We start from the raw sequence: 24,356 nt of genomic DNA on the forward strand, positions 1-24,356 counted from the left end.
AAGCTCCAATCCCTTCACTATCTGAGAAGTGAACATTTGATCTCTGGATGGAATCGATACTCTGAACCCTCAACCCAGCACCACTCGTATGATTCCTAGTCGTTGAAAAAAGACTCGGATATAAACGAATGTTTTGCCCTTGAATCTAGCAATGTATGCGTTGCTACACCTGAAATATATATCATTCCAGTAATCAGGATCGAATCTGGCTCTGCCTCGGCCTCCTCACCATGCATCACATATGCTCGGCCAGTAGTGGGGCCCTTGTTCCTAGGGCACTCTGATGCCTTATGGCCCTCTTGTCCGTAAATGAAGCATTTAAAGGTTCCCCACATGCACTTGCGGAAATTGAACCTGTTACATTGTCTGCAAGGTTGTCCCTCCTCTGGCTTTGGCGCCAGGGAGTCTCTGCTGCTAGGGCCTCCTAACCTGTCCCTGGGGCTTCTGCTGCTTCCTGCTGCCTCGGTGGCCGAGTAAACTGCCCCTGCTGCCTCGGCTGGGAACTAGACTGAGTCTGCTGTCTCTTCCAATGTATCTCAAAAATCGATGTCTCGTAGCGCCTGCTCCGCCTGAAAAGCACAGGTTGTGGCCTCATTATAGCTCACCGGTTTCATCAGCATAACATCTCGGCGCAGGGTGGGTCTCAATCCGTCCATAAAATGCCTCAAATTCTGAGCGGCATCTCTAGCGACCATGGGCACGAAATGGCAGCCCCTGTCAAACTTCCGGATAAACTCCGTGATACACATAAAAATTGTACATTAATTAAATGTTTTATAATATAAATATATAGTTTTTGTTTTATTAAATGTTTAAATATTATATGTTTTAAAATAAATTGTATAAATTATAAGTTGTTGTGTATGACAAGTTTTTACTATTTTTTACAGGTTCGATAAAATAAGAATAAATTTGGCGTTGCAAATGGGATTAAGATGATTCTTGGACCTGTAGAAAGTTGATGTTAATATCTACAATATTGGCGGCAAGCATGAGATAAAAATCCTCTCACAATTGAGATCAAATTAAGCAACAAATAAAGTTACCAAAGGAGTGGAAGTTTTACCATGCTCTAGTATTTTGACCATATCTCTCAAATTACTTGGTCAAATGGTTTGAAAAAAATATCACAACTAGACAACTCAATTATCCACATGTTTCTTTTTATGTGAAGAAGCAAATTCGGAGAAGAAGATTTTCAAAAGTGATGTGTAATATAATATAATATCTTGGAACACCAATGAAGACTTATGTGTAAAAAAAATAATATTTTATTTGTGGTTGTCTCCCCAAATTTGGCTATAAATAGGGGTGCATTGTAATGTATTGAGATATCCCTCATTCTATGAACAAACCTTTGAGTTCATAATATTTCTCTCTATATTTTTCCTTTATTTTTCATTTAAATATAATTAGCATGTTAATTTCATATTCAAAGTTTTACACTTTGAATAATGAATAGCTAACTTCCTAAAGTTGAGATGAAAATGTGAAACTCTTGGCATGATAATAAAGTTACTAAAAGGTAAGAATCTATGTTTTATATTATTTAATCATTATTTATTGTTTATGTTATATTTATTTCTTTAAGCATTTTTATACCCTACTTATAAGTGGGAGTTTTGATTTATTGTTGCTATATGTTACACTAAATTCATGGAACCATTTAAATGTTAGTTTGGTATTACCAACCATTTAAAATGGATGCCTTGATTTATTATATATGAATATATTATAATATTAAATTTTTGGAACCATTTAAATGTTTGTTTGGTTTTACCAACCATTTAAAGTGGGAACCTTGATTTACTATATATAAATATATCATAATATTAATTTCTTGGTACCATTTAAATGTTAGTTTGGTTTTACTAACCATTTAAAGTGGGAACCTTGATTTAGTGTTTACAAATATATATATAGCACAATAAATACTTTGACACATTTATAAGTGTTGGTATATATTATATACTTATAAGATAATAATATATAACATAATATAAATATGATTATTTAATATATTGGAACCGTTTTATTAAGTGGATTTCAATAATATTCGTTAATGTTAGCTTTATTAAAATACCAAGAGTGGATCATTTAATCTCAACTACTTAATTAAAATTTGAACAATTAAAAATTACCAATTAAATATTCAAACAACTAAAAAAAAAATAAAAATAAAAAGACATTGTAGTGGACTTGTAATTACCTTAGCTTCCTCGTGGATACGATATTCGAACTCATCGAATTATACTACTTGTGGACAACTTGCTCTTGGGAGTGCAACAATCAAAGTCGCAACAAGTTTTTGGCTCCGTTGCCGGGGAAGTATAATTTAATTTCAAGTCTATTTAATTTTGTTTATAGTTTATTTTTCTTTATTTGAATTTTTATTGCTTTTGTGTGTTTTTATTCTTTTGCATTTGCATTTGCATTTGCATGAGCATTTGGTCACGTACACTTAGTGGTCGTCTCATTCGAAATAACCCTTTATTTTTACAAAACATGGCGGAAGAACCCATCCAAGAAAATGAAGATGAAATTTAATCTCAACATGATCATGATAGACGAAGAACACTTAGAGATCACATGAATCCTACACGTACTAGTGCACCTTCATGTCTAGTTTTTCCCCCTGATGCATCTCATTTCAATTTTAAGCCTGGTATTATCCAACTTTTACCCAATTTTCATGGCTTAAATTCTGAAAATCCATACATGCATTTACGAGAATTTGAAGAAGTGTGCAACACATATAATGATCTAAATTGTAGCATGAACACCATTCGAATTAAGTTTTTTCCTTTTTCTTTAAAAGATAAAGCTAAAACTTGGTTACAAAATCTTAGATCGGGATCCATTCGAACTTGGGATGAATTGCAACAACAATTTTTGAAAAAATTTTTTCCATCTCATAGAACAAATTCTTTCAAAAGGCAAATCATCACTTTCACTCAAAAACAAGGAGAAACTTTTTATCAGTGTTGGGATAGATACAAAGAATTGCTTAATCTTTGTCCACATCATGGCTTTGAAATTTGGAGAGTTGTTTCTCAATTTTATGAAGGCTTAACACCTAAAGATAGGCAAATGGTTGAATTTATGTGTAATGGAACATTTGAAGATAAAGATCCAAACGAGGCAATTGAGTATCTCGATTCATTAGCTGAAAATGCTCAAAATTGGGACACTATAGGTACAATCGAACCATCAAACAAGATTCAATCTCCTACATGTGGTGGAGGTATGTACACTCTCAAAGATGAACATGATCTTCAAGCTAGATTTACTTCTTTGGCAAGAAAAGTTGAGGCACTTGAATTGAAAAAGAATGGTCAATTAAAATCTGTTCAAGAAAATGCGTGTCACATCTGTGATACAAGTGATCATTTTACAAAAGATTGTCCCACTTTTCCCTCTTTTAAAGAATGTCTCCATGAACAAGCCAATGTTTTGAACAATTTCAAAAGGCCAAATTTTGAACCATTTTCTCAAAATTACAATCCAGGTTGGCGAAATCATCCAAATTTTAGTTGGAGGAATGATAATGCTGCACAATTTTCACAACCATATTTCCAAAATCAACAAAATTTTCAAAATTATGCACCTTATGTTCCTCCACCTAAAAGAAATTTGGAAGATACATTGAATTCTTTCATTGCAAAGCAAGAGTCTATCAATACTCAAACTGCTCAAACCATGACAGATTTGAAAGATACTCTTGCTAAATTTGCATCTGCATTTAATGTTCATGAAAAAGGTAAATTTCCTTCACAACCTCTGCCTAATCCCAAGGATCATCATTCACAAACTGGAACTTCTGGAACTCAACCGATGGATCAGGTAAAATCTGTTATTACCCGTCGAAGTGGTAAGGTTGTGGAAAAATCCATTCTTGAACCTTGTGAAGATGATGATAAATCAACTCCAAAGGGTAAGGAAGTGGAACCCATAACTTGCGAAGAGGAGGTTCAACAGACAGTGTCACCACCATTCCCTCATGCATTGAAAAATACAAAAAAATCAGATTTGAATTCTGATATATATGATATTTTTAAACAAGTAAAAGTTAATATTCCTTTATTAGATGCAATAAAACAGGTACCATCATATGCCAAATTTTTGAAAGACTTGTGCACTGTGAAAAGAAAATTGAATGTGAAAAAGAAAGCATTTTTAGCCGAACAAGTATGTGCAATCATTCAAAATAATAATACTTTGAAATACAAATACCCTGGTTGTCCTACTATTTCATGCATTATTGGAGACCGAAAGATTAAAAAAGCTTTGCTTGATCTTGGAGCTATGTGAATTTACTTCCATATTCAGTTTATCAAGAACTCAATCTAGGCTAGTTAAAACCTACTTCGGTAACACTTTTACTTGCCGATAGATCTGTTAAGGTGCCAAGAGGTATGGTAGAAGACGTATTGGTCCAAGTTGATAACTTTGTATATCCTGTCGATTTCATAGTTTTAGATACACAACCTATCGAAGCTTGTAATGCAATTCTTGTAATTCTGGGTCGTCCATTTTTAGCAACTTCTAATGCTCTTATAAATTGCAGGAATGGAATACTGAAGTTGTCATTTGGTAACATGACCTTAGAGCTCAATGTTTTTAATCTTTGTAAGCAACCACATGACAAAGGAGATGAAAGTGAAGATGAAAATCTTATTGAAACTCTTTTGGAAGAAAACATTCAAGAAGGGAGTACTCGTGATCAATTAGATATTTGTTCAATTGAAACTGTTAAAGAAAATATTGAAATTGATCTTGATGATTTTATCAGGTATCACTCGTTACCAGGATCAGAGAAAGAATTTGATGCAAAATATGAGAACAAAGACGAACCACCCATATTGGAGTTAAAACCCTTGCCAGAAGAATTGAAGTATGCATTTCTTGGAGAAGATGAAACATATCTGGTGGTAATTTCTTCCAAACTAGAAAGTGATCAAGAAGGTAAATTAGTTGATATGCTTAAAAGACATAAAAATGCAATTGGTTGGACACTAAAAGATCTCAAGGGCTTTAATCCACTAATTTGCACACACAAAATTCATTTAGAAGAAAATGCTAAAACATCTCAACAACCACAAAGGAGATTAAATCCACACATGAAAGATGTTGTGAAAACTGAAGTTCTCAAACTACTTGATGTTGGGATTATCTACCCTATTTCTGATAGTAAGTGGGTAAGCCCAACACAAGTAGTTCCAAAAAAATCTGGCATCACAGTGATAAAAAATGAAAAAGGTAAATTGTTAACAAGTCGAGTCCCATCTAGTTGGCGGATGTGTATTAATTATAGAAAATTAAATGACGCCACTAGAAAAGATCATTTCCATTACCATTTTTGGATCAAATTTTAGAAAGAGTAGCAGGTCATCCATACTACTGTTTTCTTGATGGATATTCAGGTTATTATCAAATTCCCATTGCACTCGAAGATCAAGATAAAACTACATTCACATATATTTTTGGAACATTTGCATTTAGAAGGATGCCATTTGGATTATGCAATGCCCCAGCAACATTTCAAAGATGTATGCTAAGCATTTTTTGCGACATGGTTGAAAATTGTTTGGAAATTTTCATGGATGATTTAACTGTCTTTGGGAATACATTTGATAATTGTCTTGAAAATTTGGAAAAAGTTTTAAAAAGATGCGAGGAAAAAGGTCTTATTTTAAATTGGAAAAAATGTCATTACATGATTACTTCTGGAATTGTTTTGCGACATGTCGTGTCATCTCATGGAATTGAAGTTGATAAAGCAAAAGTTGATGTCATTGCCAATTTACCCCATCCAAAAACCATTAAAGAAATTCGCTCATTTTTGGGACATGCTGTATTTTATAGGAGGTTTATAAAGGACTTTAGTTTAATCTCTAAACCCATTTGTAACCTCTTAACAAAAGACACTGCATTTGAGTGGACTCAAGAATGTCAAAATGCTTTTGATAAAATCATTCGACATTTAACATCAGCTCCTATCATGCAACCTCCTGATTGGTCTTTACCATTTGAAATCATGTGCGATGCGAGTGATTATGCAATCGGTGCAGTATTGGGTCAAAGAAGAAATGGTAAGCCTTATGTGATATATTATGCAAGTAGAACTTTAAACAATGCTCAAATAAATTACTCCACAACTGAAAAAGAACTACTTGCTGTAATATTTGCATTAGATAAATTTTGTTCTTATTTGATTGGATCAACGACTATTGTGTTTACTGATCATTCTACTATTAGATATTTTTTGACCAAACAGGATGCAAAGCCACGACTGATACGATGGATTTTGATGCTCCAAGAATTTGAAATTGTGATCAAAGATAAAAAAGGAACCGAGAACGTCGTAGCCGATCATTTATCGAGACTAGTAACAAGATCATCTTGTGAAATGACACCAATTAACGATAATTTTCCTGATGAACATCTATTTTCAGTTACTACTACACCTTGGTTTGCTAACATAGTAAATTTTCTTGTGACAGAAAAAATGCCACCGCAATGGAGTTCTCAAGATAAAAGAAAATTTTTGAATGAGGTAAAAAACTTTTATTGGGATGATCCGTATCTGTTCAAGTATTGTCCGGATCAAATTTTTCGACGTTGCATACCCGACAATGAGGTAAGTAGTGTCATTAAATTTTGTCATTCAGAAGCATGCGGAGGACATTTTTCTTCAAAGAAAACAACTGCAAAAATCTTGCAGTGTGGATTTTATTGACCCACTTTGTTTAAAGACACCCACGAAATCTGCAAGATCTGTGAAAATTGTCAAAAATTGAGTGCGATTTCAAAAAGAAACATGATGCCTTTGAATCCTATTATTGAAATTGAAATCTTTGATTGTTGAGGAATAGATTTTATGGGACCTTTTCCACCGTCGTTTGGATACTTGTATATTTTAGTTGCAGTTGATTATGTTTCCAAATGGATAAAGGCAATTCCATGTCGAACAAATGATCATAAAATCGTCATCAAATTTTTAAAAGAAAATATTTTTAGTAGATTTGGAATTCCTCGAGCCATGATAAGTGATGAGGGAACTCACTTTGTTAATAAACAATTTGCTTCATTAATGAAAAAATATGGTATTACTCATAAAGTAACTACTCCTTATCATCCTCAAACAAATGGACAAGTTGAATTAGCTAATAGGGAGATAAAGCAAATTTTAGAAAAAACTGTTAACTCGAATAGAAAAGATTGGTCTCTCCGACTTAATGATGCACTTTGGGCATATCGAACAGCTTTTAATACATAGTTGAATATGTCTCCCTATAGGTTGGTTTATGGAAAACATTGTCATTTGCCTGTGGAATTGTAATATAAAGCTTATTGGGCGATCAAAACTTTAAATTTAAGCATGGATGATGCCAAAAAATTGCGTAAATTGCAACTTAATGAACTTGATGAACTCAGAAATGACGCGTATGAGAATTCAAGGATTTATAAAGCAAAAATCAAATCATTTCATGATAAAACAATTCTTAGAAAATCTTTTGAGATTGGTAAAAAAGTTTTGCTTTATAATTCTCGACTTCACATATTTCCAGGAAAATTACGATCAAGATGGACAGGCCCATATGTTGTAAAGCATGTGTATACTTATGGAGCTGTGGATATTGAAAATCTTAAAAATGGTGATATTTTTAAAGTAAATGGACAAAGGCTTAAACCATTTTTAGAAAATGAAATCTTTCAAGAAGAGTTTATTTACCTTTCTGATCCTTGATTTTTTTATTTTTTTGGTGTTGCATTTAAGTTTGTTTGTTTTTATTTCAGGTTTTCTTAATCTTTTTATTTTTCCGGTTAAATGACGGATAACGGTACTCCGTGACTCTCATAGTCGGTTAAATCAGTTTCCCACAATTGCTGATACAAAAATAAAAAAAATCATTTCTTTTCTTTTCAAAATGGATGAAATTCTCTCAAAAATTTGTAAATATTTTCCCTCTGTTTCTGAAAATGTTCTAAGAAAAATTCATGCAGGAAGATGTGAAAGATTGAGATTGCTAATGCAAAAACAAATTCCAGAAAATATTCGTCTTGTAATAGAAGCTAAGGTCCGATTAGGAGGAGAATTTCCACAATCATTGCTCATTCCGTATTTTCCTGGATTAGGAAAAAGTACTTATGTGAAAAAACGAAGGGCCAAAATTTTAGGGGTTTGTCATAAGTGTGCAAGATGGACTTGTGACAAACGATGCAGATCTTTGGGATGTGTTTCCAATAACAGAGAAGATAAAATTGTTTCATTAAGAATGGGCTGAGTAAGGAGTCTTTAGATAACATCTTATTGACTCTTGAGACGCATTCTAGTGGACATGTGCATATTGAACTTCTCCGTTTATGGAAACAATTCCAAGATGAGCGTCATAGTCTTGGGAATCCGACTAAAAAAGACCCTGTTTGCCAATTTATAAGAAAACTGGATGGGAAGCATATCCTCGATTCATAGAAGGCGTTGAAGCCGTTTCTGGACGTAAAACCAGAGGAAAATTGTGAGCCACAATCACACTACTGTTTATATGCATGTGTGTCATTATTGTTTTTACTATTTATTCTGTTTACAGCTGTGACTCATAGTTTTGTCATGATAACATATTACCCCTATAAAATCTCTCATCTTTCTCTCTATTTTCGCAGACAAAAAAAAGAAAATAAAAACATGGCTGGATCATCTGCACAAACATTGAAAAATATTTATGTATTTTGTGGGTCGAGTCCTGGAAAAAATGAAGTGTTTGTAGAAGCAGCGAATAATCTTGGAAAGATATTGGCTGAGATAAAAATTCACTTGGTATATGGGGGAGGTAATATCGGGTTAATGGGATCTGTTTCAACATCTGCTCATCTTGGAGGTAGTCAGGTTTTGGGTATTATTCCTACAGCTTTAGCTGAAGGAAATATTACAGGTGTTACGATTGGGGATGAATTAAAAGTTTTTTCTATATATGAAAGAATCACCAAAATGATTGAAAATTCTGATGTTTTTATCGCACTACCAGGTGGTTTTGGTACATTATAAGAAATTTTTCACACTGTTTCTTGGGCACAACTTAATATCCATAATAAACCTGTGGGCTTGTTGAATATCAATAATTATTATGACAGTTTGTTGACATTTCTTGATAAAGCTGTGGAACAGAATTTCATTTCAGAAAATTCACGACGGATGCTCATCTGTGCTTCGACTGCCGACCAATTAATTGATGATTTGGAAGCTTTTGTTCATAAGCCTGATCCGATGATAACAAAGATCAATTGGTCGCAATCAAGCAGTAAGAAAAAGAAGTTGGATCATTGATTCAAAAGTCGTGGATTGGTTTGCGTTTGTTTTATTTTGTTATCTTCAATAAAATTCCAGATGATATCTCTTTCATTATGTACTCTTTATTAATAGTTATTTTGACATTAGGGACAATGTCATATTCTGATTGGGGGGAGAACAAACTTATAAAAAAAATTAAAAAAATTTAAAATAAAAAATTTAAAAAATTTAAAATAAAATCATGTTTATTGTTTGTATCTTAGTAATTTTTGCAAAAATGTCATACATTACATGTTTGAAAGATTTAAATTAGAACATGCATTAATCTATTTAAGAATGTTTAAATTTTTATTTGAAAAAAAATTCAATTTTAATATTCTGATCAATATAAAAATATGATTTATGAAATCCTTTTCAGTGAGTAACCATTGTGATAAAATCAGGTATTAAAGTATATGGCCCAAGATATACCTTATAAGAGTGCCTAAAATTTTAAACTCACACATATTTTGTGAATGAGTGGAGAGGACTGAGAAAACAGCCTTCGAGCCTTTATTGATCATGAGAGAGACTATCTATTGTTTAGATCTTGAGTTCTTATTTTGAAAAAAAAAAATGATATTTCCTGAAAAAAAAGGGAGAAAAATACAAAAAGAAAGATATTGAAGATCTATGTAATTTTTAAGTTATATGCTACGACCCATATATCTCTCATAAAAAAAAAAAGAGAGAAATTTATTGTACAAATTAAATAAATATGTGGTCAAGAAGCATAAACTTAGTCTGATTCCATGATGTTATGAAATATATAATAGGAAAAAATATATAATAAGAACAACTAGATTTTGAATCAATGGATTTTCTATCTTTTGATTAGTTTGGCTTGTTTGTCTGTCTGCATTCTGTAAACCATTTTTCCTGAGCATTTATCTGTATTCCAACTCCATGAGAGAAATCGTTGCCATAAATTGAAACATTTATTAACATGTGAGGATATGAAGTTGAAACTCTTACTAGGAATTTCTGAAGGCCGTGTACATTTAACTACCTGAAATAAGCTTTGAATTGATCATCTCAAATTATTTCATAAATTATAATTATGATGATCTTGATATAACCTTGACAGTTTTCAAATTTAATTTAAACACTTAGATAGTTTTGATTACATTTCTATTTAAATTAATCAATATGTTTTGTATTGCTATTAACGCTTAAATTGCTAGGGACTAGCAATAAGCTGGTTGGGAGGTGTGATAAACATAAAAATTGTACATTAATTAAATGTTTTATAATATAAATATATAGTTTTTGCTTTATTAAATGTTTAAATATTATATGTTTTATAATAAATTGTATAAAATATAAGTTGTTGTGTAATTACAAGTTTTTAATATTTTTTACAGGTTCGATAAAACAATAATAAACTTGGCGTTGCAAATGAGATTAAGATGATTCTTGGACCTGTAGAAAGTTGATGTTAATATCTAAAATATTGGTGGCAAGCATGAGATAAAAATCCTCTCACAATTGGGATCAAATTAAGCAACAAATAAAGTTACCAAAGGAGTGACAATTTTACCATGCTCTAGTATTTTTACCATATCTCTCAAATTACTTGGTCCAATGGTTTGAAAAAAATACCACAACTAGACAACTCAATTATCCACATGTTTCTTTTTATGTGTAGAAGCAAATTCGGAGAAGAAGATTTTCAAAAGTGATGTGTAATATAATATAATGTCTTGGAACACTAATGAAGACTTATGTGTAAAAAAATAATATTTTATTTGTGTTTGTCTCCCCAAATTTGGCTATAAATAGGGGTGCATTGTAATGTATTGAGATATCCCTCATTCTATGAACAAACCTTTGAGTTCATAATATTTCTCTCTATATTTTTCCTTTATTTCTTCATTTAAATATAATTAGCATGTTAATTTCATATTCAAAGTTTTACACTTTGAATAATGAATAGCTAACTTCCTAAAGTTGAGATGAAAAGGTGAACCTCTTGGCATGATAATAAAGTTACTAAAAGGTAAGAATCTATGTTTTATATTATTTAATCATTATTTATTGTTTATGTTATATTTATTTATTTAAGCATTTTTATACCCTACTTATAAGTGGGAGTTTTGATTTATTGTAGCTATATGTTACACTAAATCCTTGGAACCATTTAAATGTTAGTTTGGTATTACCAACCATTTAAAGTGGATGCCTTGATTTTTTATATATGAATATATTATAATATTAAATTCTTGGAACCATTTAAATGTTTGTTTGGTTTTACCAACCATTTAAAGTGGGAACCTTGATTTACTATATATAAATATATCATAATATTAATTTCTTGGTACCATTTAAATGTTAGTTTGGTTTTACCAACCATTTAAAGTTGGAACCTTGATTTAGTGTTTACAAATATATATATAGCACAATAAATACTTTGACACATTTATAAGTTTTGGTATATATTATATACTTATAAGATAATAATATATAACATAATATAAATTTGATTATTTAATAAATTGGAACCATTTTATTAAGTGGATTTCAATAATGTTCGTTAATGTTAACTTTATTAAAATACCAAAAGTGGATCATTTAATCTCAACTACTTAATTAAAATTTGAACAATTAAAAATTACCAATTAAAGATTCAAACAACTAAAAAAAATAAAAATAAAAAGACATTGTAGTGGACTTGTAATTACCTTAGCTTCCTCGTGGATACGATATTCGAACTCATCGAATTATACTACTTGTGGACAACCTGCTCTTGGGAGTGCAACAATCAAAGTCGCAACACTCCGCCACATATAAGTCCCTCTGTCGGAGACTCATGAACTCCCTCGTCATGCGGCCCCTGAAATCAGCTGGAAAACACTTGTAGTAGAATACCTCTTTGAACTTGTCTCAGGTGAGAAGAGCCAAGTCCACGGCATGCGCGGCTCCCTCCCACCATAGGGTTGTATCATCCCTCAAAATATATGTGGCGCACCTGACCCGGTCGTTATCTCTCATATGCAAATACTCAAAATACAGCTCCAGCGATCGAATCCATCCCTCTGTCAAGAATGGATCTGTGGTACCCTCGAACTCCTTCGGGTTGAGCCGTATATACTGCTCAAGAATATCGGTCTGAGGTCGGGGAGCCTGCTACACTTGCTCCAATATCCTAGTCATAACCTTCAGTACATGGGTAGCTGCATCCATAGGCCATGGTGGTGGTGGAGGGCTTCTGCCACCTGCAGGAATATCGTCCTGTCTTCCTACGCTGAGGTCGCGTCTAGGAGGCATGATATCTGAATACAGTCCAAATTCTAAACGTGACCCCTCATGCAAATTAATCTAGTTTTTAAAATATTTAACCATGAAAGTAGCTAAACATTCAACGTAAATCATTGCAAAACGTATATCATGTAAACATGCAGGTGATAGCAGTAATTCATTTAAAACATAAAATCTTACAAAGTTGAGGCGTTAAAACTGAGCTGCAGTAGATGGCGGTGGCACAACCCTATGCAAGACCCTTGCTCTGATACAAACTTAAACGTCTACTAATTTAAAATGCTGCTAATTTTTTTTACAAGATAATTTTTTTCAAAAATAAACATTCAAATATTTTGCATGCATGCAACCCTACTAAAAATATGTCATTTAAAAATAGTCGTAAATAATCGACAAATGAAATACTGTAGTTTAAAATTTGCCAACTCGACTCTTAACCATGCATGAACGAAATTAAAACGAGTAAAATACTGAAAATCCACATCATAACATAATAACGTGTAAAATTGATCATGTCTACTCAAAGCTCATAAAATCGTGATTTGCAGAAAAGTGTGGTCCTTGGGTCGTGTGCGCACATCCAACCCTGCCTACTCAGAGTTTGGCACCTCCAGTCTCCTCATCCAAATGTTCACCTGCATCACACACGCCTAGTGAGTCTAAAGACTCAACACATCTGTACCGTGATAACAAATACATATACATAGCACACAACAGTGAAATATAATGTAATCAACATACATTTCATGATCTTAAAAGCATAAACGTAAACGTGTCGTACAATATCATAACGTGTCAACATATCTCAACAAATCATCTTATACGTATACATTTTATTTCATTTGAATTCAATTCATTAGTTGTGAGTTTCGTATCAGCTCTATCGTATCAGTTCTATTCGATGGATCCATATGATATAACCGCTGTACCTGGCGGCGGGGACATCAGCGACATCATTACCTGGCCACTAAGCCTTGGCCTCAGCTCATAATATCTCATATAATCATATTAGTCACAACCAACTCTCATCCTTCAAAACGTTTTATCATATTCATCACTTGATACAAATATGCATACAGGTAAATTTTTCTTAAAACCAATCATTCACCGAATTTTTCATAATTAAGTAAAAATCATATACATGATTCATAACCATTTAAAGACATGGAAAATCGTGCTTCAGGCGCTGAGAGGACTAAAATCACAACTCAGGGGCAAAATGAACTGTAACGTCTACTAATTTAAAATGCTGTTAATTTTATTTTTTTTTGAAAATAAAAATTCAAATATTTTGCATGCATGCAACCCTACTGAAAATATTTCATTTAAAAATAGTCGTAAACAATCGACAAATGAAATACTGTAGTTTAAAATTTTCCAACTCGGCCCTTAACTATGCATGAACGAAATTAAATCGAGTAAAATACTGAAAATCCACATCATCATAATAACGTGTAAAACTGATCGTGTCTACTTAAAGATCATAAAATCGCGATGTGCGGAAAAGTGTGGTGCTCGGGTCGTCTGCACACATGCAGCTCTGCCTACTCAGAGTTCGGCACCTCCAGTCTCTTCATCCAAATGCTCACCTCCATCACATATGCATAGTGAGTCTAAAGACTCAACACATATGTATTGTGATAACAAATACATATACATAGCACACAGCAGTGAAAAATACTGTAATCAACATATATTTCATGATCCTAAAAGCATAAACGTAAACGTGTCGTATAATATCATAACGTGTCAACATGCCTCAACATATCATCATATATTTATACATTTTATTTTATTTAAATTCAGTTCATTAGTTGTGACATTCGTATCAGCCCTATTCGATGGATCCATATAATACAACCGCGGCACCAAGTGGTAGGACATCAGCGTTATCATTACCCGTCCACTGAGCCTTTGCTTCAGCTCATAATATCTCATATAATCATATTAGTCACAACCAACTCCATCCTTCAAAACGTGTCATCATATTCATCACATGATAAAAATATGAATATACGTAAATTTGCCTTAAAACCAAGCATACACCGTATTTTTCATAATTACGTAAAAATCATATACATGATGCATAACCATTTAAAGACATGTAAAATCGTGCGTAGGGCGCTGTCAGGACTAAAATCTCAACTCAAGTGCAAAATGGTCATTTTGCCCCTGAAACCCAAAATGACCATTTTACCCCTGGATCTCTAAATTTCGATTCGAAGCTTACCGAACTCCTTAAAACATCCCAAATATTTATAATTATTTCGTAGACTTAAATTGGAGCTCGTTTCAAAACTTAGACGATTCGTTTTAAAACTTGGACCGGTGTCTCGATTTTAACCCGAATCAACCCGAATTTCTACCAAACTTTTCTCAACTTAGAATATGACTTAAACCTACCCCACCAACCCCTAAACAACAAAGACCAGATCGTTTATGTCCCTCGAACAGCCCCAAACCATCAATGAAATATTTTTCCCTAGCCGCTACACAAACCCTAGCGCCTTAGCCCATCGACTTTCGACCCTAGCCCACACGACGCTGGACCAGCATCGAACCAGCCTACCCTAGGACCAAGACCAACCACGTAGGACCCCCACTGGACCAACCCTAAGCCAGACGACGTACCCTGCACGCCCAAACGCCCGGAAGTAACAAGGAACCCTAGCCACCTCCCTACACAAGGCAACAAAAATGTTAGATGCCAAAAAGATGCATGCGTGAACCATGAAAAATCGAAGACATAAACGTGAGAACATGCAGGGGCCGAGAAATAAACATAAAAATCACACACAACAGCGTATAAATACGACGTTAATGTTGAAAAAGAAGATACATAGCGTGCCTTGATGATTTTATGATCTAAAGCTTGAAGAAAAGCGCGTCGGGGAAGCACCGGAGGAGCGGGGAGGGAACTTGCTTGAAAGAAAATGAAGGGCCCGAATTTTACAGCAAGGTTCTGCTGGATTTCACGTGGAATGCTACTGAGGGAGAGGGGTGGGCGGCTGCTAGGTCTACGGTTAGGTTTAGGGTGGATTATTGAAGTATTTAAATAGATATCCAATTGCTAATGAGCCCTAAATTTGATTTAAAAAAAGGATTAAAAGGGTTTTGAGCTGATTAAGCTTAAAAATAAGTGCATCAAATCCAGACATACTCCCGAAAAATATCTCGTTTAGGTACGTTTTTGAAAATATTGCCCGAGCCCTCAAAAAGTCATCTGAATTGTTAAAATTTGTGTACCGGTTAAAAATATAATATGACGAGTAAAAATACCCACAAAGGCCCATTTTTCGGAAACACCCTTAAAAAGAACTCATATTAATTAATTAAAATTATTCATGTAATAAAAGTATTTTTCCTGATAATCCTAGATCTTCTGAAACGTCATGCAGGTGACAACATATAAATCATATAAAGCATGTAAAAACTTACAACTTTGAGGCTTGACGACTGATCTTTCTGGCGCTGATGGTGGCACAACCCTTTACAGGACCTTTGCTCTGATACCAACTGAAACGTCCTGCCCTTTTTATTGCTTTAAAAGTACTAGAATTTTTTTTTTCTAATTTTCGGTCCTCACATATAAATATTTTTATAAAATATTTTGCATATAAAACATCACCCACTAGCATTTTTAAAATCAAGTGCACTAGTCATAAAATGAAATCGTCTACTGTTTTACCAAACCTAAAAAGCAATAATTTGAAAAGAATAGCTCATACTAAACCTCTCAAAAATCTCTCAAATGCATAAATAAATAATCTTAAAAATCTTTAATCATAAAGCATGAGTCAAAAGTCATAATGTGGAAAAAGTAGAAGCGCTGGTCCTCGGGTTGTGTGCGCCTTCAGTCCAGTCAAATCACCCATCAAGTCCTCCCTCAAACTCACCTGCATCCATCACACCTAGTGAGTCTAAAGACTCAACACACCATAATCTTTATAACGAGTAATACGTAATACAGTCAACATATAACGGTGAAAAATACTTGTACTTAAAATATCGTTTTCATGAAGATGCATAAACATTTTCGTAAACATTTTCATGATGCATAAAACTTTAAACATAACCATTTTCATGACATGCAAACATGAATTTCCTTTTCCTCAACATGACATGACATAAAACCTTAAACATAATCATGAACATTTCCATTTTTTCCTTTGTTGAATTCAGATCGTTAATTGTGACTTTCCTCAACATGACATGAAAATCGATGGATCCATCTACATATAACCACAGTACTGGGCGGCGGGGACATCAGCGACACTCTCACCGGTCAACTGAGCCTTGGCCTATCATGATCGAATAGAAATACGATCGTCGGGGCTCCCTCTGGGGCCTTCTCCCATAAATGGGCTCCCTCTGGGGCCTTCTCCCCTCACGACATTCCCATTCTTAACTCAAACCTCATATCCTCATAAACTCATATTCGCAATAATGGAAACACGATCGTCGGGCTCCCACTGGGACCATCACCCTCACGACATCACCATCATTAACGAATTAGTCACAATCACTTCACTTCCTTCAACATTTACGTTATCACCACTTTATAAAAATCATGCATGACATAACATTTTGTTTTTGAAACCAAGCATGCAATATGTCTTTTAAATGTCTTCCTTAAATCATAAAATCCCTTAAACATTTAAAAATCATAATTTAATCAAGAACATTTCATAAACATTTAAAAATAATCATAATATCATAAAAATAGCATTTAGGGCACTGCCATGACCTATGCTAATTTCTAGGTGTGAAAAGATCGTTTTACCCCTGGGCTCGAAATTTTACGTTTTCGACTTTTTCTTAATTTCATTGACTATAACATGTCCCAAATAATTATATAAGCCTACTTGAATTTTTTCATATTTTTATTTAGCATAAATCGAGGACTTTTAAATTAATCTTTAAATAAGACGTATTACTGTATGTATAACCATAAAAACGAAAATGTAAAAGTTGTATCATGTTTTGCATGCAATCATGTATCAAACAAATAATATGGTGTGAAAGATGAGTAAAAGGAGAATATGGCGTGCCTTTACGTATAATACGCACGAAAACGTTGCAGCGATTCGAGGGACGACGACGGAGAGGCTTGCTGAATTTTCCTCAATATTTTAGTGGCTTCCCTAGAAAATTAACGTGTGGTGTGGTTTGTGGGGAAGGGGAGAGTTTTGATTGTATAATTGGGGGAGGTGAGCGTGTGTTTCTAGGGATTATGGGGTGGGGTTTAACTTTAAATAATAGCTAATTAATAACTAATTAGGCTTAGGCCCATTAAGCATATAATTAGGCCCATTAGTGTTTAATTAGGATTTAGTTAAAATATGATAATAGTTTTGTTTAAATAAGTTTGTGAATTTATTAGCCGGGTTGCTAAAACGTTTGAATTTTTGTTGAAAAACCAACCACGATAAAATTTACGTCCCGGAGTATAAAATCACCTCAAAACCCCATATTTTCAAAAATAAGAAAAAGCATCACCCATATTTTAAATAATTAAAAACATATAACCAATAAAAATATTTTCTATTTTTCAGCCCTCGATCTCCGTTCCTCGATCGCAACTCGAATATCCCTTTTAAAATACATTTTAATGCAACCATGAAGAAAAATATATTTTAAACATACAAATATGCACAACATAATTAATTTAATGCAATTAAAACAATTAACTAAAATACAAGGGAATTTAATAATTGCATGCATGTGGTTTACGTGAACCTTTAAATTTTCGGGACGTTACATCTTCGTTCCTCGTCCGAGCACGAAATGCATCTAGAAACCCTAATGCGTGAACTTTTAAAAATATCGTGAAATAAATCCTAATTGTGCAATAATTATGAATTAAATGCATAAAATGAATAAATACCGGATTTAAATAAAACTATAGATTGCATGCATTGAGGTTACGTACTTTAAATTTCCTGGACCTTATATGAAATGTTTCTAGGTATGAGGCCGATCGATTCTCATGGTTGTGCTCGCTTTGGGAGAGTTCGGGTGGTTCACGTGTATTCGGGAGCATTGGATTGAAGGTCATGGCTAAGTCAGTGCAGGAAGGTTTGGTTGTGGTCTAGGATAGGTTGGTTCGAGCCTAGTCCGGGCCGAGGGAGCGTAGGAAGGCTTGGCTTCGAGGTGAAAATGTAGGCTTTGTCCCCACAGGATTGGCATCGCCGCGCTGTCCTGCACTTAAGAGTTTTTGATTTTGGGCGCTAGTCGTGCACTTAAGAGTTTTTGATTTTGATGAGCATGGTTCATTTTGGGTGTTGTTATGTCAATTTGTTAAAGTTAGTTGATGGTTTAATAGGGTCATACAGGGTTTGGTTAGGAGCCTTTGAAATATTGTTTAAGTTTGGATAAGTTCAGACTAAAACGAGGACTCCGGTCTAAGTTTTAAACGAATTATAGAAGATAAGGTTAGAGCTCGAGCTTACGTCTAAGAAATGGTTACAAATATGTTTTTAAGGCGTTCGATAAGTGTGATTGGGAACATGTCATTTTTGCAACAGAGTATGTTAGCAGTCTTGGCAGTGCCCTAACTGCTGTTTATGCATATTTAAAATGTAAATGTTGATATTGAACATGGATTTTTATGTTAATGTTAGAAACACGTTGCATGCTTGGTTTTAAGAAAATGTTTATGTATTGTATGTATGACTTTTACAAGTGATGATTATGATGACATGTTTTTGAAGAAAGTGAGTTGGTTGTGACTAATACGAACACTAACATGAATATGTAAGGCCAAGGCTCAGTGGACGGGTAAAACTGTCTCTGATGTTCCTGCCGCAAGGTATCGCGGTTATACGTAGATGGATCCATCGAGTGCTGATACGAAAGTCACAACTAATGATCTAAATTCAATAAGGAAAAATGAATACATATAAGTTGATACGATATGACATGATTTGAAAGAAATATGTTTACGCATATGTTTATACTTTTGAATACCATGAAACTTATGTTCATTACAGTATTTTTTCACTGTTGCTTGATATGTATATGTACTTGTTATCACGGTTCAGGAGTGTTGAGTCTTTAGACTCACTATGTGTGATCGATGCAGGTGATCATGAGGATGTGGACACTGGAGGCGTTGAAGACTGAGTATACGAAGTTGGGGGGGCGCATGTAATTCGAGGACCTTGCATTCTTCCGCATATTATGTTTACGAGTCAGGGGTTTTAAACATTAGTTCCACATGCTTATGATTTTCTTTTTTGCTTTGGTGATGGCCATAATTTTAGATATTCGTTGGTGTTCTTTTTGTTAAACAGTAATTCCTCGATTATGTCATATTTTAAGATTTCGTGTAATTACAGTTATTCTTTGTTTAGTGTTTGGATGAATTTTAAAACGCATGATTAACTTATTTAAATGTTTATGAGTGTGTGTGTACTTTTGGTCACCATTTAAAAAAAAAACATATTTCGGTAGAATTTTAAGCAGTAGAAGTTTCAATATTCGTCGTGATATGTCCTATACTGCAAATATTACTGATTCATATATGGATCTCCCACATATTGAACATGAGATTCATATATTTCAAAATGTTATACTATATATATAATATGTAAATCTCACCAAACGTAAAATAAATTCGAAAAATAATATGTAAATCTCACCAAACCTAAAATAAATTCGAAAAATAAAACATTATATATTCACAGATCAAAGTGATAATTGAACACTATATTTTGATTAAAATAATACTGTAATGATGCTGATGAGTCACCTGGTTTAAATTTATAATTACTGCATGCAATTAATTGAGGATGGGGACTGAAAATATACATCAAACTGTAAATAAGTGCATGAAATTATGATATCTGGTGTGGTTTTATGGTGTGACAGACCTATTTACAATATTTGAAAGGGAAGACTTGAATTAAATACATCACTAAATTAAGAAAGTAAATTAATTATATTGCAAATTTATTTTATCATTTAACTGACATGAATTAATTATTTTGAATTAAATAATGTAAAAATAAAATAACAATTTTGTGTCGGGTTCATAAATTGGATTATTTCGGTGTAAATTCTTGCAGAAATAGAATTTTGGTCATTCAATCCAGACACGAAAAAAATTGGGAAAGTTGTTTTTCTCTCTCAAAGTAGCACAATATAATATATGTTCACGAATTTATTTTTTAAAGAAAAAATCATGTATAAATTAATTTAAAGCATAACCGTTAATTACCTAAAATACAAAAAATCAATAATTGATATAAATTTTTGGCCTACCACTTGAGGACCACCATGAAAGCAATAAGACTTGCAAGTTCAATGAGTTGGGTGGAGGCCATTAAGTTCAGCCATACATATTACACGAAAAATTGGGATAATTGATTTTCCGTATATGAGATTTTACGATTTTGGTCTATTATGTTATCATAATAGGCCATTAAGTTCAGCCATACGCCTTTTATTGTAAGGCCCTGAACCTGTCCTCAGACCCTGCAATCACAGTTCTTGAACTCAGACCAGCTTGCACTTACTCATCGGACTTCTCCACGCCAGGAAAGTGGAGTTTGTGCCTTCCCAGGATTCGACCCCTCAACCTCCTGGCATATAGGTATATTGGCTACAATCCTGGTAACCACTTGAGCTGCTGGTCTGTGTCCAGGAACTGTGATTGCAGGGTCTGAGGACAGGGCCAGGGCCTTACAGCATTACACTATTATAAGTGGGGAAAACAGTCCACTTCACTTCGTGAAACAGTAAAGCAGTAGATAATAAAAAAAGATAAGGCTCGTTTCTAGACGTTCGAAGGATAATCCCTTCTATGTATCCCTTCTTGTGTTTCCAGAAGGTATCAATAAAAGACTTTGATTAATACACTCATGTACAAAACCACTTAAGTATAACTTAACTTTGCCTATTGAAACTCTTAGTATTACAACTCAACAGTTATTAAAATATGGTTATGGTAAATATTCTTTCCACATATTACAAATGTTTCACACTTTATAGTAGATGATTAAGAATAAGTGTGAACAATAATAGCACAAGTGATCTTCTGAAACAGATAGAAACTTTAAGCGTATACTGGATTTTCAGATATTGAATATATGTAAGGCTCAAGTACGAGAGTGACTGAATAATTTCTTTTCGATAAAGAGACCATATAGATAGCTTGCACTTTGTGAATCACTCGAAAATACTTATATAGTCTTTCAAGATTCGGATAAGAACGACTCTATTTTCCTTTGAGAGTACTTGAATCAATTTTAAACTTGTTATTTTTTTTATACCCAAATATGGTAGAAGTAATAAATGATCAGTAAGGTTCATTAAATAGCATTTAATGAAGTGTACTATTGATTTAAATAGTCGTAATAAATAGAAACAATCTCTGAACAAAGCGATTATAAGATTTGGTATAATCTCTGGGTCATCATAAACGACAACCAATATGACTAATACTTCTGTTTTCTAATCATAATGGCTGATGTAACATAATGTATTTTGAACTACTTGAAATTTGCGGAAAAATAAAATTTTTCTTAATTAAGAAATAAACCTTCACACTTCGATTTAAAATAAATTGTTCATCCAAAAATAATTGAAATAAAAAAATCGCGAATAAAGTTTGATAAAAATTCTTGTTTAATCATCGTAAACCATAACATGAGATTAGAGTAATAAAAATTGTCGTGATAAAATCTTAAAAACATGGGCGGTCCTCGAGTTTAGCCTCCCGCTTAGTCCAAGCCAGCTCACTGGTCCTCACCCCTCGTCTCCTCTCAAATTCATCCTCACCTGCATCGATCAAGTCTAGTGAGTCTAAAGAATCAACATGCATAAACTGGAATTAACAAGTAATACGTAATAAAACCACATGCATCTTTAAAATAGGGCGTACATATTTGAAACTTGAACATGCCTGTAAAAGCTTGAACTTACATACATAACATAGACGTGCCATAACGTGAAACTTTTCTGAAACATGCTTGCAACATACATACTTGAACATACATGAACTTCATCATTTTGCGTAGAGATATGTTTCAAAGAAAGTGACCCATACATAAATACACATGATCAGACTAAACCACAGTACTGGGCTGGCAGGGAAAGTCTACTACCACATACATGAGATCCCCGTTCATGCTTTAACGGGTGGATTGGTCCCTGGTCATACTTTACCGCTTTCCAATCCTGATATAAACTCGGTCATGCTTTACCGGGGTAGAGAGGTCCTCGACCACGTTCATCGACTTCCAAACCCATTCATAATTTGGTCACAAGACATTTAGCATATCTCAAAAACTTAAAAGTATTTTTTTTTTGCACGTCGAACATACTTACATGGCGTTGAGGGATTCGTTGGATCTCGCTTGGGGCCACTGCTGCGCATATTAACATGAGTTCAAATCCTTATCTTTCATAGCTTAGACGTAGGTACTCGTGCTCACTACCGAAGTAAATAAATAGCTTATAACATTTTAGATCACTCGGGACTTGACCTCGTTTACTCATCGCACTAAACAAAGACATCGAATCCCAAAGCAACAAAATATTTTTCCTAAAAAAAGAAGTACACGGACCCCGTGCCCAGGTCCGACTATGGGTCCGTGTAGGCTCTGTAACACTATACCCGAAAAGAAGTAAGGACATGGACCCCGTTTCAGGGACCGTCTAAGGGTCCGTGTAGTCTCTGCATTATGACACCTCGAAGGAAACAAGGGCACGGACCCCGTGTAAGGGTCCGGCCCCGGGTCCGTGTACCTGCGGGAGAAGCAAACCAACGAAAATTCTTGTGCATGTGACTTAGTCTCCCTAACTCGATCAATACGACCTTGAATCGACACCTCGCGACCCATCCTAGATACTATAGCACTGAATCAAGCCTATACAAATGCCCCAAAACAACTACGCATCACAAGCATGCCAAAACCATTCCTACGATTTCTAATTCAACCAAATGCCTAACTACACTAATCGAAACACCAACAATCACCCCAACATCATTCTCGATATACCTAAACGCAGCAGCGATCACCCGCCGATCCCCAACAAAGCCTGCGACAATAAAACTTCAAGAACACATCAAGAACGCATTTATCAGAAAACGCAGTTTGAGCAGTCCCACGAGAACAATCATAAAACACTCAATCCTTATCCAAATATTTCGAATTTACTGACAAATCGAAGATATCAAAAATTTCTACGTTTTATATATTGAAAGTTTTTCCAGAAAACCGACCGAAAAATCACAGTAATTAAAATGACAGCAAATTCGTGTTTTGAGATCCAAAAACAGTTTCAAAAGTGATTCAACCATATTTGCTCAAACTTCTACATAACATACACATGTTTTTCATATAATAAACATAAAAATCATTACTATGACAAGATCAATGCAAAAACGAAAGAATATACATGCCTTTTGATATTAAAATTTACCGAACCGATGATACCGAAGCGGGAAAGAAGTGAGGTTGATCCGGGACGATCGTGGAACGATTTTCTTGCAAGGAGATCAACGAAAACTTGCTGAAAAAAAATCAGAGGAAGGGGCGGCTGCTCTTGGCAATAAGAACCCTAGGTTTTTACTTAAAAAAAATGGAGTGGAAGTGAGGTGTGTGTGTGTGCAACGTGATAAGTACTGTGTGTAAGGGGTGTGCGTGTGCGTGTGCGTGTGTTAGGTAATCAGGGAGAGTAAAATTTGCTTAATTACATAATTAACCACTAATTAATTGATAATCAAATCCTAACTTTACTAAAAATCCCTTAATTAAAATAA

At 34.0% G+C, this 24,356-nt stretch overlaps 1 pseudogene; it reads left to right on the forward strand.

Moving 5' to 3' along the window:
• Positions 1-309: 309 nt before the first annotated feature.
• On the forward strand, positions 310-18,681 carry LOC142508640 (uncharacterized; annotated as a pseudogene).
• The last annotated feature ends 5,675 nt before the right edge of the window (positions 18,682-24,356 follow it).

The sequence above is a fragment of the Primulina tabacum genome, chromosome 1 (assembly GCF_025594145.1).
Source record: "Primulina tabacum isolate GXHZ01 chromosome 1, ASM2559414v2, whole genome shotgun sequence".
In the NCBI taxonomy this organism is placed as follows: Eukaryota; Viridiplantae; Streptophyta; class Magnoliopsida; order Lamiales; family Gesneriaceae; genus Primulina; species Primulina tabacum.